At 35.4% G+C, this 9,258-nt stretch overlaps 1 pseudogene; it reads left to right on the top strand.

Moving 5' to 3' along the window:
* Window positions 1–7,342: 7,342 nt before the first annotated feature.
* LOC124226934 (olfactory receptor 2J3-like) lies at window positions 7,343–8,279 on the top strand (annotated as a pseudogene).
* Window positions 8,280–9,258: the final 979 nt, after the last annotated feature.

Below are 9,258 nucleotides of genomic sequence, written 5' to 3'. Positions count from 1 at the left end.
TGGACACAGTCAACAACTCCAAAATGCAGTGATCCTAGGGGAGAGGTAAAAATTTGGCTAGAAGTTTCAGCAAAGAGACATTAAACCATTGTGAGATGTGAGACACACAAAATTTGGGGGGGGGGGGCTGATTGTTTTAAGTGTTGACTATGAATAATTACTAATATGTCCTGTCTTCTTTTGTCAGGTGTATAAAATGCATTTTCAAAATCTGAACATGTACAAGGGGAAGAAAACTCAATATTCTCCATCTTTTTTTAATAATTGGGGTTGATTCAGATTTTTCATTTTTCCACTCACATGGAATCCAAAAAATGTCTCCTTATAGGCCTTTGTCATTCTGACTTTTATCTTTGGATCAGGGAAACCATGATGACTTTAACGATTAATTTAAATAAATAATTAATTATTGTAAACTTGACATTAAAGGATCTAGTTCATATGTGAAGGCAATAAGCTTCTAAGTGATCAGACAATACCTTAGAAGGCAGATGATGGGATTATTTTTGATATACCCTTCTAATTCTATCTATTCTTTTTAGTATTATGTGTAACGTTTATCCTGATAGGATGAGAGTGAACATCTTCTTCTGGCATCTCAGTAATCCTAAGCTCTATTCTACCCCAGCCACGGAGGTTTCATCATATTTTACTTCATTGGTGAGTGGTCTCACCCTTGGACTATGTAGGTTTTCTGACAGCTGATGAAGATGAAAGGATTGGGGAAAAATAGGAAATCATACCCAGCAATAACTAAATACCAAAGCTGGAACTCATCTCTAGCTTAAGTTCCATCCATGATGTTTTAATAGTTTATAATCTACTCTAATTCACATTCTTTTCAAAGAAAACTCTCAGTTTACCAGAAGTCTACAAAGGTGAATTAATGTTATTTGTCCCATGTGAGCCCCCATACGTGACTTGTGCCTTATGGTCTGTGATAATCTTACAATTAAAATGGTTTGCATTGGTTTCATGTCTTTAAGGTTGAGTATGGAATCTGAAAACTACCCAAACTCAGGGTCCATGTTTCTTCCATAAAGCACTTTGAAAGCCACATACTTTCAATGTGTTTTATCTCTAAAATGTTTTGTAGGAAAAGAAAAAACTGAGAGGTGTTGCTTTAGAAATACTTTGCTGTAATTAAACCTTTTTATGCCATCCATGTTTTCCCAACAACAGATTCATAATATGGCACATAAAAACTTTTAACATTTGTTAGCACCCAGTAGCTTGGCAGAGGCTAAACTTTCTCTTACGAATCTAGTGACTCCAGCATAAAGAATATTGGAACTTGGTACAATCTGCTACAGCCCAGGTTGTCAGACATTTCCAAGATTTTGATAACTGAATGAATTCTGCTAAAAGCTTATCACTGGTTAAATACTTCCTCAATAAAACAAAAAAATTGTAACTATAAATACTATTTAATAATATTAATATTTAAATTTAAATATTTATTTAAAAAATAACATTTAGTATATATTAAAGTGAACTGGGATGATATATACCAAGCTCATAATATTGGTTGTCTCTGGTGTGGGTGTTGGGTCAGAGAATGGTAGTTATAGGGGACATGGGCTTTTTATCTGTGATATTTTATGTGCTAAAAAATCCTGGAAATAAACATGCAAAAGTAATAGTTGATGTGGCTGGCCTGGTGGCATGGTGGTTAAGTTTGCATGTTCTGCTTCGGTGGTCTGGGGTTGGCCGGTTGGGATCCTGACTGCGGACCTACACACCATTTGTCAAGCCATGCTGTGGCAGGTGTCCCACATATAAAAGGAAGGAAGATTGGCACAGATGTTAGCTCAGGGCCAATCTTCCTCAGCAAAAGAAAAAAAAAGAAAGAAGGAAAAAGAGGAGAATTAGTGGCAGATGTTAGCTCAGGGCTAATCTTCCCTCCTCCCCCCCAAAAAGTAGTAGTTGATGATTCTGAGTTGTGGGAACATAGGTGTTTTATTTTTAATATCTAAAATAAAGAATAACAAAGAAATGAAGTAGAATTGTTTATTAAAATATGAGTTCAAATTAAAATTCAGTCAGATATATGATAACATGTATTGAATAATTATGTACCAAACACTGTGGAAAATATTTATATATATTTTTCTTATTGAGTTCTCACAATAATCAAGACCACTGAAACATAAAGACTATTTTGTGGTATTTCTCTTAAATAGAATGGAAAATACCTGATTACTCTGTTAAAATTACAATTTTTAGAGTCAGCCAGAGTGGCCTAGCAGTTAAGTTCAGCACACTCCATTTTGGAGGCCCGAGTTCGGTTCCTGGTGTGGAACTATGCCACTTGTTGGTGGCCATGCTGTGGTGGCAGCCCACGTACAAGCTAGAGGAAGATCTGCCTCACACGTTAGTCCAGGGAAAATCTTCCTTGAGCAAAAAGAGAAGGATTGGTGACAAATGTTAGCTCAGGGCAAATGTTTCTCAGCAAAAAAAAAAAAAAGATACAATCTTTAAAGTGTAATCTTAGTATAAAATTATTTCTATACCAAGATTTTCTTTACTATGAATGGAATGTATTAGTTAGAAACAATTTAAAAATGCTAACATTAACTCATGATATGTTTTTCATTTAAATAACTCAATTATTGGATGTAGACTAGCAATCTCAGCTAGTTTCCTTAGTTTATATGATATAGTATGGGAAAGCTCTTGGCAAGATGCTAAGGTAAATTATTGATGCAAATTTTTTGGAAATTTTAAATGGTTTTGTTAAGTTTTGTGACTTTTGGTAGTTAACTTCTAAGGGATAGCTTGAATCATCTTCGAAAATTAGTTTTAATCTTTTTGCAGAGCTAAACTTAGCCTTAAATTTTAGATGTGTCAGGCAAACACAATTAAATCAATTAATAAGGCAAAGATATACAATTTACTCTTTATGTATTCCATTTTTAAATATGTTTCACGCTTCCCCCCCCCCCCCCCAAGTTAGACTACCTCTGACAAGTTATTCTTCAAATTTGGCCCTTAGCATGATGAGGAATTGGGGAAGAAATTTCAGGTAATTCAGGACAACACCTTCACTTCCCTATAGACACAGCTTATCATATTTTTGTCAGTGATGGTTGGTCTATAGATTCATTGTTATTCTGGTAGAGCAGTGTGGTACCATGTTGAAGGTATTCTTCCGAAACTGTTGTGACTAGGTTAACTCCTTGCAGGACAATAATTGCCACTTTGGGATTTACTCTCCCAATCGCCCCTCTCAAGGGAAGCAAGTCACATTATTCTTTTGTTTCCATAAAGTTTCTATTTGCTCTAGGAAAGGAGTCCATCTCCTGATACACTGAATGCTCTAATGAGTTCCTCCTTCCAGCTAAAGCAAATCTTTTTGGTACACACAGGATTCTCTCTTCTGTAGCAAAGATGATCATAGTAATTTTCAGACTCTACTTTTCTAATTTGATGTAGTAGATTAGCATATATGGTGTAGGCAGCCGTGTATGTTGGTGATTTCAAGGAGATGACAACCAGAGATCAGATTGGTCTACACGTAATGAGAACATAGATCAGAAAGACAAACACTACAGGAAATGTGAATAGACACAGGAAGGACAGAAGTAAAAGGAGTTATTTGATTTCTAATTAAGCAGTAGGTAAGAGCATAAAGGTACTAATATAAGAAAAATTTAAGTTGGCCAGTGATATGAGGATAAGGAAAAGAGAATCGTGTCCACCGCTTTTTCCTCTGTAATGCTTTATTTCAAGAACAAGAAGAAAGCCCATGAAAGCAACCATTGATAAGGCTTTTACTGCCCTCTCTTCCAACAAAAGAGAATGAAACTATGAAGTCCGTACCTTTTCTCCACTTAAATCTGGTATTTTTTATTTTTGGCCCTGTGTCTTGTATTCCTTTCTAACTTTCATAAGAATGTTGAAGGGTGAGTTATGGAACAGAGTTATGGAACATATCCCACAGCTGCCACTTTTAAGTTAACTTATTAAGTTATTCAGGCAACTGTATAAGGAAGAAGAAAATTGTATCTGCATCAGAGGAAGCAATGACAACATCTGGATTCATATCTCTCAAGAGGTATTTTTGTCCTATTCTAGGGAAATAAAAAAGATCTCGGGATTTCTTCATCATCTTTCAAATGACTGTGACCTGTTGGTGAAATAATCTTTATGATTTACTATTTGATTGTTCATAATTTTTGATTCTGCCCACGGTGAACTTCTTCACCAATCAGTGGGCTGTAAACACACCTTCTTTGTTGAGATCTGAACCCTAGCCTTGAGGAGGAAGCCCTATTCCAAGTTTATTGTTTCCTCGATTCTGCCCCTTGGCCCAAGATATACTGTAGAGTTCTCTTTACATCTTTATAGTTACTCTCCTTCCACAGTTTAATAATTCTTTATATTAAACTTCTGTTTATTACAGAAAATTTTCTTTTTAAGCAATGCATTATCTGATGATCCTGAATGGTTTCTGAGCTGTAGAAACTAGTCGAGATTAGTGTCACAATTAGTTAATGATTAAGAGTTAATGATTAAGAGTTAAGACTGAATCAGTCCTCAGTTAGTTTGGTCCCCAGTCTTGGGGCCAAACTAACTCTTTCTAACTTTCCTGCTGAAACTCAACCTATTAGCTACTACTAACATCTTTTTCAGTAGTTGCACTCATAGAATGTGAATAATTAAGAGACCCCAAAAGAGGTAACCACAGGTGGCTGTGCTGTCATTTCTTTCTTTTTCCTTCTTGCTATAACTTATTAGGAAGTGTGAGAGAAAGAACTGGTTGTGGAAGGAGGGAAGCAGAAGTGATGTGGCAAAGCGGAACAGGCAAAGCATTCACAGAGAGAAGGAGGATAATGAAATGGTGGGTTACTATGCATTGTCACGGTAGCTGTAACACAAAAGATGGTATTAATCTTTCCTATGAATGTTCGAAAACCTACAAGAGAAAAGGATCACCCAAGAGTTATAACTATGTACACAATGTACTTTTTTTTTTTTTAAAAATAGAAGCATGAGCTCACTTGGCACAATATATTAAATGATATACAGCCATTTAATGGCTTCAATAAATATTCAGAATTCTTCTCTAAGTTGGAGAATGAAAATATAGTAGAAATTATAAATTATGCTGATAATTTAAATACTATCTCAGGTATTGTCCTAGAGAAAAAGAAATAATATGGAAACCTTCTTCAGGGCCTGTGTTTCAAGCTTCTCAGCCCTGCGATACACATATACACACTCTCAACTTTAAGCACCATAGTTAGGTTACTCTCCATTTTCCTCCATCCTCACTTTCTTCCTTTCTTATTTGTTCTCCCAATGAATTTATATCTTTTCAAATTCAGTTATATTCACACGTACTTTAGGAAGGATTCTATCATTGTTCTCCCCAGTCTATTTCAGAGATCTATTCAACTTAATTAAGGTTTTCAGCTTTGTTCATAGCATGAATATCCATTAGTTGATGTGTAATCGTCGGTGTGTCTCTTTTTTGGTATCTCTATTTGCATCATAGTTTCAGTTTAGAAATAAGCTGTGAGCTCAAGTAAACAAATCAGAAGATTGGGTTCTTTCTATAAGAATATTTAATTGAAGTTCAGTATTTTTCACCTTATATAAACATTTTGAAATGACTAATAAATTTGTCATTGTTCATCATATCTTTTCATCTATAGGTAAGATTAATGGAATTGCAATTATTATGTTTTCTATAATCATATACATGAAGGATGGAAATCACAAACATGGAAATTCCCTTAAAATGCTTAAAAGAGAACTAATACTATTTGTTAACAAAAACATCATTTATTCCATGGAAATTTTCTTCTGTAGCTATGTTAGGAATTTTTCAAGTTGCTATTTACCCTGATGTCACTCTGGGATGAATGAGAAGATCTCGACAGTCAAAAAGTTATTTTTCTATAGGGGCAAATATCTTGATGAAATATAAAAGTGAAAAAAAATTATTTTATAGTTACTTCTTGTAACTTTATTTACTTATTTATTTTGGTGAATAAGACTGGCTCTGAGCTAATATCCATTGCCAATCTTCCTCTTTTTTCTTGAGGAAGATTGTCTCTGAGCTACCATCTCTGCCAATCTTCCTCCATTTTGTATGTGGGATGCTGCCACAGCATGGCTTGATGAGCAGTGTTTACGTCCGTGCTGGATCTGATCCTGTGAACCCTGGGCTGCTAAAGTAGAGCATGCACGCTTAACCACTACTCCACTGGGCCAGCTCCCTCTTGCAACTTTTTATTCTGATAAAATTCAAAATTTACAAAAAAGTTGTAAAAGTGGTACAAAGAACAACCATTGACACTTTAACCAGATTCAGCAATTGTTTACTTTGTGCCTTAACAGTTTTATTCTGTCATTTATCTATCTATCTAATCTTCTATCATCTTGTTTTCTGGACTATTTGAGAGTAAGGTGGAGATGTTGTGTCTCTTTAAGTGTTTATTTCCTAAGAACAAGGGCTTTAAATTACATAATCACTGTAGAGTTAACAAAATCAGAAAGTTCAATATGGATACAATATTATTATTTAATCCATTGTCTATATTCACATTTCTCCAAGTGTCTCAATAATGTTGTTAATAACTATTGTTTTCCCAGTCAAAGATCACTCATTTATCACGTCTCTTTGATTTCCTTTAATATGAATCACTTCCTTAGCCTTTATTTGTCTTCATTGAACTTGATATTTTTGAAGAATACAGGCCAGATATTTGGTCAAACTTGTCTCAATTTGAGTTTGTCTCATGTTTCTTTTACTAGAATCAGGCTGTGCATTTTTGGCAGGAATATCACTGATGTAACATTATGTCCTGGTCAGAACGTCATATTAATAGGCACATAATGTTGGTTTGTCTCAACATTGGTGATGTTAACATTGATTACTTGGCCATGGAGATGTGCACCAGGTTTTTCTGTTGTAAAGTGTACTATTTTTCATTTTGTAATAAACAAGTAATTTGTGGGTAGGTTTTTTAAACTGTAAATATCCTTTTACTAATCATATTTTCACTCACTAGTTTTTAGCATCCATTTATGTTTTTCTAACTCCACTATTCCTTCTATATTTAGTAATTAGCATCCTACCAAGAAAACTAACTTTTATTCTCTACTATTTATATATTCTTTCTTTTTTTTAATGTCAATATGATCTTGTAGATTCTTATTTCTTTCAAGTCGTTAGTATTATAGTTGCTCTTAATGCCCAAATTACCCTAGGATTGAATAGTGGTAGACCCTTCAGACTGGTTTCTGTTTCTTTTTCATGTGTCCCTGTGATTCTTTTAGCATGTCCTCACTTCTTTTGAGTGTATAATATTCTTTCCTCAGGTAACAAGAAATGAATGATGATGGAAAAAATCAATGCAAGTTCAGAAAGCTACTTTGTTCTACTGGGTTTTTCTAATTGGCCTCATTTGGAAGTAGTTCTCTTTGTGGTTATCTTGATGTTCTACTCAATGACATTGATAGGCAACCTATTTATTATTATCTTGTCATACCTGGACTCCCATCTCCACACTCCCATGTACTTCTTCCTCTCAAACCTCTCTTTTCTGGATCTCTGCTACACCACCAGTGCCATCCCCCAGTTTCTGGTTAACCTCTGGGGCCTAGAGAAAACCATCTCTTATGCTGGTTGCATGATACAACTTTACTTTTCCCTTGCACTGGGAACCACAGAATGTGTGTTACTGGTGGTGATGTCTTATGACCGTTATGTAGCTGTATGTAGACCTTTGCATTATACTGTCCTCATGCACCCTCGTTTCTGCCATCTGCTGGCTGTGGCTTCTTGGGTAAGTGGGTTTACCAACTCAGCTGTTCACTCCTCCTTTACATTCTGCATACCCCTGTGTGGAAATCGTCAAGTGGACCACTTCTTCTGTGAAGTTCCAGCACTGCTACGACTGTCATGTGTTGATACCCATGCTAATGAGCTGACCCTCATGGTCACCAGCTCTATTTTTGTTCTCATACCTCTCATCCTCATTCTCAGCTCCTATGGTGCCATTGCCAGGGCTGTGCTGAGAATGCAGTCAACAACTGGCCTTCAGAAAGTCTTTGGGACCTGTGGAGCCCATCTTCTGGTTGTATCCCTCTTTTTCATTCCAGTCATGTGCATATATCTCCAGCCACCATCGGGAAATTCTCAAGATCAAGGCAAGTTCATTGCCCTCTTTTATACTGTTGTCACCCCTAGCCTCAACCCTCTAATCTACACCCTCAGAAACAAAGATGTAAGAGAGGCAGTAAAAAGACTAATTGGTTGGGACTGACCCCATTTACCTGTTGGCAGTAATAGTATAATGGAGCATCTCTTCACCAATGGTTCATCCACCCATCCATTCCTCAACCACTCTTCCATTCCCTCACTTTTTCAGCACTTATTGAGCATGTACTCTCACTAGGGCACAGAATTTTTGGTAACATATGAAATAAACAAGATTGCCTAAATACTAATCACTCTCTACTGGAGGAAACAGCCATATAAAATCAAGTTCAAACATCAATCTTAAATTTTTTAAGTGGCATAAACCTAATGAAAAAAAGGGCATCTTTTTCTTAATTTAAAACGCATAGAATCTGTTGTAAATATTGATAAAAGAGGAGGTATAATTCCCATTGATAGATAGTATTAATTTAAAAAAACCTAGAATTTGTCCTTTAATTTCTTGCTTTTAAGGCAGAATTCATCATAAATTTTGCCTTCCATCTTTGGTTTAGTTAACACATAGTGAAATATCTTAAGTCTTTTCTCCAACAGTTATTCTTTTTTTGAATAGTTGAAATATTGAGAGAAATTTTAGTCTGTATTCTTTGATATCCTATTATCAATAGTAAGAAAATAAGTTTCACAAATCTTAGCAAGAAGGTCTCTGAAGTAATGTAACACAAGTAAGCATCTCATATTTCTCTTTATTTTCAAGGCAGTGAGAAGTGTCCATACTTCTCACTGTAGGTTAGAGTATGGAAATGTAGGAAAGGAGTGTAGGAGAGGTGGAAATAGCTTGTGAAACTGTGATATGTAGCTTGGAAAGTAGTGGACATTATAGGCTTGGTGTAGCTAGGTAAATTAAATGCTTGGAGCACCTGTATCACCTAAAGAACAATAAAGAATATCTGAGGCAGACGGAGTGCTGGGCTCTAAAAGGACTTGATGAATCCAATAGGTGTTTGAAAGAATTACTTGAAAATATTTGGGAAAAATTTTATGATAAAAGCTGTCTGGAAAATGTTAGTTTTTTTCTTTAAGCT

The sequence above is a fragment of the Equus quagga genome, chromosome 15, assembly GCF_021613505.1.
Source record: "Equus quagga isolate Etosha38 chromosome 15, UCLA_HA_Equagga_1.0, whole genome shotgun sequence".
In the NCBI taxonomy this organism is placed as follows: domain Eukaryota; kingdom Metazoa; phylum Chordata; class Mammalia; order Perissodactyla; family Equidae; genus Equus; species Equus quagga.
Note: the sequence above shows the minus strand (reverse complement) of the source record. Positions and strands in the feature narration are given on the sequence as shown.